Genomic DNA, 8,794 nt, shown 5'->3' with positions numbered 1-8,794 from the left:
GCAGCTATATTTCCAGTTTGCAAAACATAGGGAAAGATTAAGATAGCAAAAATATTTTTGTCAATCACTACTTTTAAAATACTGTTCATCAGAAGAGGCATCTGATAGGCATGACTAATAATATCAGTAAGTATTTATATAAATACTCTTGGATAGAGCTACAGGCAATAGAAACAGATTCTCAAATCTGAAAATAGCGACATGGAGAAAACATAGAAAGTATCACATACTGGAGGGAAGGGTTTTAAGTCACCAAACTGACATTCCTAAGTTCTGACATTATGGTGTGTTAGACACTGACGTTAGCTAGCATATTAACTACAAGCCAAACTATCGGCTCAGGAAAGCTTTCTGTTTAATCTACAAATCAGCACATATGTTAATGTCCCCTATATACAGCAGAAAGAGCTATGTCATTTATACATATATATTATATATATGATATTTGCTGTGTGAAGTCATGCATGCTTTTGATCTTAGCACTCTAGAGGCAGAGACAAGAAGATTCTTGTGAGTCCAAGGTCAGCCTGGTCTAGACTGCAAGTTCCAAGACAGCCAGAGCTACATAGTGAGACTTTATAAAAAAATATTAGTTTCTTTTTTTCACATGTGTAAGATATGTATGCATTCACGTTTATATGTATGTTCATAAATGGGCCCACACATTCAAATAGAAGCTTAAAGTTGATATTTAGACTCTAACCCCATTGCCTCTCTGTCGTACTCTTAGAGGCAGGATCTCTCAATTAATCTCAGAACTCAGGGGTCTGGCTTGCTCCACAAATCCTTTCTCTCTAATTCCTGAACCCGTAATCATAAGCCAGCTGGCTGCCAAGCCCACCGGGCACCTTACATGGGTTTTAGAGATCCAAGCTCCAGCCCTCTTGATTCTGTGGCAAGCACTTTAGTCAATAATCCCAAGTCCAAGCATTAAAAAAAAAAAGTATTCCTCAGTAATAGAGTTGTTGCATTGCAATGTTACATACATAGGTGATTTTTGTTATTGGTATTTACTTTATTGTTGCTATTGTTGCTTTATTTTTTGAGACAAGATTTTATGTGTTCTGGGGTACCATTGAATTTCCTATGTAGCCAAAGACAGGGCTGAATTTCTCATCTTCCTGTTTCTACTTCCCCCAGTGTTGGGATTAGTGGTTCATTGTACTGTATTAGTTCTATCTGGTGTTGGGGATTAAACCTAGGGCTTTGTGCATGACAGGTAAGCATATCACCAATTGAGATAAAACCTTGGCCTCAGATATGTATTGGCCATGTGTGTGTGTGTGTGTGTGTGTGTGTGTGTGTGTGTGTGTGTGTGTATGTGTGTTAGGACACTAGGGATTAAACCCAGGTCCTAGAACATGCAAGGCAAGTATTGTACCACTGTGATGCGTCTCATGACACGTCTCTTAGTGTCAATGGAGTTTGTCATCTTCCTTCTGGGATTAATAGAAAACCAAAGGTTTATGGTTGTGAAAAGAGAAAGTCATGTTGGTCATGGACTCTTAACATTGTAAACATGGTTCGTTGCTATTTTAACTAATTTTTAAAAATTTTATACAAGTGTCTCACTATGTAGACCAAGCTGTTCTCAAACACATAGAAATCCTTCTGTCTCTTCCTTTGTCTATATCTGAACACTGGGTTTAAATGTGTGTTACCACCAGGCTCAGCTATCCTTAGATTCTTAATTGAAATATCTCCCTATGAAAAAATATAACTCTCTGTAAACAACTTTCATGGCTAATTTTGTTACCTGTGCTGGAATCTTGGCTCTCCACTGTTGAGACAACTTCAGCCCGACTTTCTTCCTCCCAGGCCCTCTTAACTTTCCCAGACTTTTTATCTTGCCTGCCATACACTCAGAATAGGGACCAGCAGTTGCCTAGAGAACTAAACATTTACAGCAAATGAGTCACAACTGGGGTGATGTAAACGTTTTGAAACAGAGTTACAGTGCTAATGTGTAAGTGTACAGAACCATTAAGAGTTGCTCGAGCTGACTCATGCCTTTAATCCCAGCACTCAGGAGACAGAGGCAGGAGGATCTCTGTGATTTCAGGCCAGTGTGATCTACAAAGCTAGCCCAGGACAGCCAGGACTACAGGAGAAACCCTGTCTTGAAAAACAAAACAATTAACCCACAAACAAAAAGATCAGTCCATCTGAACATTTACATTGACCTAATTTACATGCTTCGTACAACTGAAAATCATATTACAATATATGTTTTTGGTTGCTAGTTGATTTATAAAATATTGTAAAGAATTCAAATAATGATTTTAAAAAACAAGAACTTAAACTATGATTTGAGGGCTGGAGAGTTGGCTCAGTGGTTAAGAGCACTGTCTGCTCTTCCAAAGGTCCCGGGTTCAATTCCCAGCACCCACATGGCAGCTCACAACTGTCTGTAACTCCAAGATCTGACACCCTAACACCAATGTACATAAATTAAAAAATTGAATAAAAAAATTTAAAAAAAACTATGATTTGAGCTTCAAATAAGAAACAGAATTTGAAGTTAGGGGCCAAACAAGTCTGCAATCTGATGAAGCGAAAAGAACAAAGAGTAGAAGTATAGTTCAGTCCTGGCTCAAATGGGCCCTGGGTTCAATTCCTAGCACCACAAAATTAGTTAAAATCTTTGAAAAATTAAAAACAGAGCTCAAGAAAGACTATAGCACAGTAAGCAACACAACACTGACAGTGTCCGGGGTGTAATACATAAGGTACTGAATATATTTTGAAAAACTATGAAACCTAATCTTTAAAGACAGGGTTTCTCTGTATAGCCTTGGCTGTCTTGGACTTGCTTTTAGACCAGGCTGGCCTCAAACTCAGAAAGATCTGCCTGCCTCTGCCTCTATGAGTGCTGGGATTACAGCTGTGAACCACTGTGCCTGGTATGAAACTTAATCTTAACAATAAAAAACAAAACAAAACCAAAAACAAAACACCACTTTCAACAGAGTGAGATTTCATAAAAATAAAGGAATATATATGAGCATATGTGTGTATACATATACACACATATAATATTTGAAACAGTGGAGTGGAGAATTCCATGAAATAAATTACTAACACATTTAAGAATTTACAAGCAGCTATTGTAACTATGCTTAGTGACATAAGGATAAATAGATCAGTAATCAATAAAATAATAAATCAGAAAGAAAATTTAAAACTCAAAAAAATTTTAATTTAAATACCTAAGTAGAAATAAAGTAATTATTAAAGAGAAACTAAAAATTCTAAAACTTGAACTGCAGAGATGGTTCAGTGGGTAAAGGAATTCGGTTCCAATTTCTGAGGCTATGTAAAAAGCCAGGTATGTTGGCATATACTAGCAATTGCTGTATTGGGTGCAGGAGGCAGAGAATTCCTTGGTGTTCTGGTCAACCAGTCAAGCCAATTGGCATGGTCCAGGTTCAATGAGAAGCCTTTTCAAACAAACAGACAAACAAATAAATAAATAAATAAATAAAGCTAAAGATACTAGATTGATTGCTGGCGTCACCTGCATACACACAGGTGCACTCATGCACATATGCAAGTACATTATAAAGCTTCAAATGAAACCTCTGAAGCTGAAAAAAGTCATTAGATTGGTGTAGTAATAAAATAGAAATAAAAGGGGAAATAGTCAGTAAACTTGCTTATAAAACAAAAGAAACAGTAGGATAGAGCAGAGACACCCATAACATCAGAACTTGAGTCTATGGAAGAAAGGACACAAATTTGAGGCTCTATAGCAAGACCATGAATGAACGAAACAGAAAGAGAGAGAGAGAGAGAGAGAGAGAGAGAGAGAGAGAGAGAGAGAAGGAGGGAAGCACAGAGGGAGGGAGAGTAAGGGAGGGAGGGAAAAAGGAAGAGAGAGAGAGAGAGAGAGAGAAGGAGGGAAGCACAGAGGGAGGGAGAGTAAGGGAGGGAGGGAAAAAGGAAGAGAGAGAGAGAGAGAGAGAGAGAGAGAGAGAGAGAGAGAGAGCCCAAATTGCCAATCTAAAATGCACCTCCTCAAAAACATTTAGAATAAACCAAACAAAGCCGTAGAAACTCTGAGATGTCAGCCACAACATCACAGGATCTAGCATTTATAATTGGATTTCCAGGATGTAAGGAAAGAACATGGAAAGAAAAATACTTGATAAAACAGGCCCAAATCTCCAATATTTGATAAAAGAATAAATATGCAGTCAATAGAGACTTGTTTAAATCCCAAGCGTGATAAATATGAAAATGCTATGGGCTGATGCTTCATAGTCTATCTGCCGAAAGCCAAAGTAGAAGAGGAGAATCCTAAAAGCAGACAGAGAAGCAAGCGAGCTACCAAACACGAGGATAAGGAACAGTGACTCAAATGACTGAATTTCACATTTGAAATGGTGGCGGACAGAACACCATGAATTCAAATTGCTGAAAGAAAAAACACGTCAACAGCACACAGTTCCATATGCAGTCAATATGTCCATATGTTTAAAAGGAGAGAGAGAGAGAAATGACAGGGTGAGTAAGCAGAGCTCCGAAAATGTGTTTTCTAACTTGGTTGAATTCATGAATGACATTCTTCAGGCTGAAGAGAAACAATTCCAGATGGACACTGGGAGTTCTTATGGAGTGAAGATGCCTAGAAATGTAGACATCTGGATAAATATAAAATTCTGCTTAACCTTTTAATATATATATATCAGTGTTTAGGTAAAAAAATGAGATCCTCGACTGTTCACAATAACTCGTGCCTGTAATACCAGTATTCAGGGCCTAACAAGAGTTCAGGGCCAGTCTGGGCTTCACAGTGAGCACCAGGAATGTTTAGGCCCTACAACAAGACTATCTCAAACAGGAGAATCAAACATAAAATATACAAAATCCCTTTGTAGACTTACAGTTTCTGTACATGTGGCACATCTGATCGTTGTCCCTATAAAAGAAATGTAGGGGAATAACAAGCCAATAGAGTAGCAAGTTGGTGATAGTGTGTGCAGCCTATAAGACGATTAACTGTAGAGATAGAGTCAAAGATGAAACTACCGCTTTGTTAGAAGTGGAATTTTTTTTAAAAAATTGTTTGCTTCATGTACCTTCTATCCTGAATTCTTCAACTCATACACACACACACACACACACAGAGAGAGAGAGAGAGAGAGAGAGAGAGAGAGAGAGAGAATATTTGTGAAGAAAACTTGAATGCATTTCTTCTTTTTTTTTTTTTTGACATGACTTCCACTGAGTTATCATTAGACACAACACAACGTTTGATATGAAAGTCAAACATGCACCTGTTAGCAGCAGTATCTATCCTTACTGGTGTCTTTGGGGGACAGCACTGCCATACATCATGTTTCCTGATCCACTAAAGGATAGCCCACTCGTATTTAAAGATGTGTTTGTTTCGGAGTACCCAGACTTATGGCTTGAGTTTCACTGATTTTCTATGTGACTTTTCTTTTTGCCTGTGACTTAAGCGAGATAATAATAAAACACAGTGCACAGAGCTACTGAGGAGATTAAAGGAAAGTCACGGACATTGCTGATCACAGCACCATAAATAAGCAAGGGCTTGATTTATGTGGGCTGCACTCTCTGAAGGAAGGATTGCATTTGACAGTGCTCGATATGAGCTGTTTAAAACTCGGTAATCCAGACCTATCACATGTATTAATTATGTGCTCATTACAATCACTGTTTTTCACCCCTATTGGACCACTGGGTTATATAATTCCACTGTGTTATGAAAGCCATTCCTGCCCCCATTGTTTTGTGTCAGGATATAAAAAGCAAGACTGATGTTAACTATGAAGTAATAGTAAACGTTTAAATTTCATTTGTCGTGAGCTTGACTCATTTTTATTACTTTACAAATTCATGTTATGCCCCACAACAAGTTGATCATATAAAGTAGACAGCGAGGAAAATGAGTTAAAAAGAGGTTAAAGGATCCACCTGAAACATGAATCTAATAAGAAGCAAGCCTAAAAGGGCAGAAAATCAAGACTCTGGCCCAGGGCTCGTTCCTCAGCCATCTTGCTATACTCCCTCTCTGAAGTCTAATTTCGGTTCTAATTATCTATAATGCAACACATTTAAAGGTCATCCTAAATAAGAATTTCTAAATCCTGCAGGTCCCAGTTAGTTTCTGGCCAAAGGGCCCATTAGCGCTATAGAAAAGCTCCACTGCTCCATGTGCCCCTCTTTCACAGTGAACAGAAATAGAATAGCCCTCAAAGTCCCAATATGTACAATATCCACCAACATATACCAACCACCACATTGTTTTTCTCTGTCGTGCTGGCAGTGAAAGAAATAGCAGGGGGTGAGAAATTGGTGGAGGAGGCAAGCAGGATGGAAAATAACATGTGAAAAGCAATCGAATCCCAGGTGGGTAGTCTTTTCTCGCTCCCATGTGTTCAGGGCTGTTTTTTCCTCTCTCTTTCTCTTTCTCTCTTGGGGAGGACAGGGTGGCGAGTTGTCTGGGCTTGACTGAAAGTCGCATGGCACTGAGTCTCCCGGCCCTCGATCTGAGGAATTACATAAAAGTCACTTGAGAATACTGGTTATTGATTTGGAGCATTTCTCACCCCTGATTCACTCAGGTATTGAGTAGAAGTTGAAAGGCTTTACCATAATTTTCTATATCTTAAATTCAACTACAAATGTACAATGGCTTCTTTTCAGGTTAAGGTAGTAAGTATATCAGATCATCACTTCCTCTTTCAAGACCAAATGATCAGCATTTTCCAATTTAGATGTATCTATAAGTAGATCACAATCATATTCTGTCCAAATACTTTCTATGTAGGAACTGGCTCTGCAGTATAGGACATATTTGATATTTATTAACGAGAATCTGACCCTGTTGGTTAGGATGACAAACTTTTCATTGTGTCCCTTACTATATTCGGGTATAGTCAAATCTAGACTGTGTCAACATGGTTGAAAGTCATTTTAATTATGCGTCTGTACTCCTTCGGGGGACAAAACATCTTCCTGATTTTATACTCTTGTTTTTTGTTCTCATTTTATGTTCCAGGCCCTCAGGTAATCACAGTTCTCACATTTAAAAGACAAGTTTAGTGAGATTAGATTTGATTCTCCTTGGTAAAAATGCTCAGTCACTGTAGAACTGAGCATATACAGACGATAAAGAAATCAGTGAGGTAAAGTGTAAAGAAGTCAATTATAAAACTATGGAAAGACTAAAGTTTAGCTGTGTACATCGTGAATGAGCTGATAAATGAGAATATAAAAATAAGTGGTATCTCTAATTTCCCCAGCCTTGGAAATACCGGGAAATCAAGAAACACTATTAAAGACAGATAGACAGCAGCAAAACAGCATCTTAAGATCAAATGAATAGAAGTTTTTAAAAAAGGGGGCAGGGGGTATAACTAAATAGATGAAACTTTCCAATAACTCGGTAGCCCCATCTCTCTCTCTCTTTCTGAGGGAAAAGTGCCATTACTGCCACAGAGGGAGAGAGACTGTTCTCCTCACTGAAGAACTGAGTCAATCTGCCTCTTGAATGGGTGGTCACAGCAAGGGTAAATAGACTAAGTGAATCAGCAGGAGCGATTGCCTTCAGGGCTGTCTGCAGACAAGGTGAGAAAGAACTCTTCCTGGCTTTTACCAGGGCAGTCCCATTAAGGAAAGGGAAACTTTCAATCAACTCGGAAGGAAGGCTTTCATCCCGGAAGTCTTCTTTGTCATCTGGTTATAATTAAACATTGCATGACAAGGGGAAGGGAGCTGGCACCAGAGGGCTACAGCCTAGTGCTCAGGGTGATGCGACTTTGCTCACAGCATCCCCCTTGATGCCTCCAGAACCTCTCCGCCTTGCCTATCTGCTTTCTCGTTTGGCTGATGAGATAAAAGCCAGGAAGCTGCTATGATGTGGTCACAAGGTGGCTGTGCGCTGTGATGAGGTGGGAGTCAGTCCACATATCTTCAAAGCCCATGCTCTTCCTGGGTCATTTGGGCCAGCTCTCCCTGGGACACAGGCCCTCCCTTTGGCTCTTCTCAAATATACAACGCATGACAGGCCCTTCCTTATCTGAACCAGGCGTTGTTCTAACTGGTAACATCCCTGCTTCCTCTCCCAGACTCCTCTCCAGTCAACTAGAAAGACACTGAGCTGCAGCGGAGTCAAGATGAAGGCGCAGCATTCTTTAGAGTGTTGTCTTTTGAAATGGAGGAAGTGAACATCGTTTCTTGGTAATAGAAACGAAACTGGGCCGTCTGGCTTCGGCCTGCAAAGTATAATTGACCCGAGTGTCAATCATGGCCTAGAATGCCTACACTCTGGACTCTGCAGAGGCGATTAGTTGCTCCCCAATAATTTAGACTCCGTCTGAGGATGCGGAATGGGGAAACGGACAATGAGCAAGGCCTAAGTCTTTTCCTCTGCTTTCTTCATTAGCCTTTGTCACATGACTCCCATTGGTGAACATGCACGGGAAAGTTAGAAGTCATCATGGGATAAGGAATGTGAAACTGCACATTAGGTATGAGTTTCCTAACAGTTCAGAGGTCAGCCACCTACAGGTCACCAAACTCAATTTGACCTCTACAATTGGTCTGCCACACATTGCAAAATTCACCGACTTTCTTCTCCGAGACAGGGTTTCTCTGTGTAGCCCTGGCTGTCCTGGACTCGCTTTGTAGACCAGGCTGGCTACAAACTCACAGAGATCCACCTGCCTCTGCCTCCCCGAGTGCTGGGATAACGGGCGTGCTCCATCCTGTCCTGGTACTGATTTTTTTTTTTAAATGGGAAACAGTTTGCTGTCTCTAAGCA

This window comes from Acomys minous (genome assembly GCF_964271855.1).
Source record: "Acomys minous genome assembly, chromosome: 6".
Classification (NCBI taxonomy): Eukaryota; Metazoa; Chordata; class Mammalia; order Rodentia; family Muridae; genus Acomys; species Acomys minous.
The sequence above is the reverse complement of the archived record's forward strand: the minus strand, read 5'-3'. Positions refer to the sequence as shown.